The following is a 2022-nucleotide window of genomic DNA, read 5'->3' on the forward strand; positions in this document are numbered from 1 at the left end:
AGGGTCATTTAAATTTTTTAACAAAATATAAATAATTGGAAATTTTAATTATCCTTTGATTTTACACATACATACAGATAGGGCAAACGTAGGTTTACAGCTGTGAGTATGCAAAATACAGTGCAGAACCTACACTCTTATCTGCTATGTTCCAGAGCCCCTACATCAGTATCATCCAGTAGGAGGCACATTTTTTAAATCAATCAAGAGTCACCTGGAGTAAATAAGTGCCCTCCCCCAAAAATATTAAACAAAATTAACTTCTCTGAATCTAGGATTAAAACTGTCTCATAACTCTGGTTTGGATAACTATAAAAAGGCATTACATTGAAATAATTTGCTTATTCAACCACACAGATAAGTTATCCATGGGAAAAATATTTTTCTCATTGCAGGATCAAGTTTCCTATTCTGTGCTTGTTTTCTAGTACTTGGAGCTTCAACATTATGCAGGTCTACATTATGAGTTGTTGTTTTTTATCATCCAACCACTAAATAAACATTGTGTGCAGTCAAGAAGAGACCTACCTTATGATCTACATAATGCTGAATTTATATAATATTTATAATAAAACATCGTATTTATATTAAGACATGTGAGTTTTACTTGTGGTGCTTTATCTTCTTTAAAAAAAAACATTTTTATTGATTTTTAGAGAAAGGGGAAGGGAGATGGAGATAGAAAAAAAAAAACATCAATGTGGGACCAGAACATAGATCTGCTGCCTCCTCCACATCCCCTACCAGAGATCAACCCTGCATCCTGGTATGTTCCCGGACCAGGAAACTAACCAGCAACCTTTGTGCATGTGGTGCTTTCTCTTACTTTAAAGTTATCACAAAGAAAACAGTTGATTCTACATAATTCACTTATAACATAATTTAATTGGCAAGTAAATTAAAGTGGTTTATGCAAATCATTGAAATATAGCATTAATACTAGTTAAGAATGAGTATCTAACAAAATTAGACTAAAGATAAAAATGACAGTACAAAAAAATGTAAATGAACGCATTACAGTAGTCTTTATAGAAGGGCAAAACACTCTGAATTGTTTTTTATTTGTTTATTTATTTTAGAGAGAAAGGAAGGGAGAGATTGATTTGTTGTTCCACTTATTTATGCCTTCACTGTTTGATTCTTTTTTGTGTGACTGTTTTGAATGTACTTTATTTCTCCAATCATGCCATATTTTAATGGGTACATTGTGCTTTCACTTGGCATCAATTATGAGTTGGTTTTGAAGCAATTCATTATTACACCAGCTGGGATGATTCCTTTGGGGTGACTCTGCCAATAGCGGACAGGTTCCATTCTGTTCCAATATGTGTTGCTATATATGTCCATGTAGCAACACAGAAAGTGGCTCACTAGCTAATACCGCATCACCATACGTGTCATGGAAATCAGGTGTCCATTTCTGGGGGATCTGCCTTGCCATTATTTGCTGGATGCTTCGAACTGGGAGACAACTTAGAACATTTTTGACCCTCAGAAACATCGTGAAGCTGACGACAGAACTGCAGCAGCTGCAGCTGCTGGCGGCTGGAACTTTGTGTCAAGTGCCCTTTCCAAGAACCTCGTTGCTTGATTCTTGTATCTTCCCTGACCGGGTACCGAACCCACAACCTTGGCATATCGGGAAGATGCTCTAACCAACTGAGCTACCTGGCCAGAGCCTAGAATTCTCTTAATTGTTAAACACAGAAACAGAGCTTTATCTGTTAATCATAAATGATGATTATTATAAGAACTCCAGAGTAAGTCAGAGACTAAAGGAGACAGGCATTAGGAAGAAGCATCAGGATAAGGGCAGCTCAGAAACCCTCAGCTAATAGATCACCAGACAGGTACACTTTAAGGACTTGACACTCATATTTGCTTCTTTTCTTATTGATATTTTCCCACTGCAATAGTATTCCTCATATATTAGGAGAATGGCTTTGCATCCTCATAAACCCACAACCAGAAAGTAAAGAAGGTTTTCCTTCCAGCTAAAGTACAACAAAATGAGAGAAAATC

At 36.4% G+C, this 2022-nt stretch overlaps 1 pseudogene; it reads right to left on the bottom strand.

Moving 5' to 3' along the window:
• Nucleotides 1–1256: 1256 nt before the first annotated feature.
• Nucleotides 1257–1501, bottom strand: LOC118668090 (annotated as a pseudogene).
• Between the last annotated feature and the right edge of the window lie 521 nt (nt 1502–2022).

This window comes from Myotis myotis, unplaced genomic scaffold (assembly GCF_014108235.1).
Source record: "Myotis myotis isolate mMyoMyo1 unplaced genomic scaffold, mMyoMyo1.p scaffold_m19_p_1, whole genome shotgun sequence".
Taxonomy (NCBI): Eukaryota; Metazoa; Chordata; class Mammalia; order Chiroptera; family Vespertilionidae; genus Myotis; species Myotis myotis.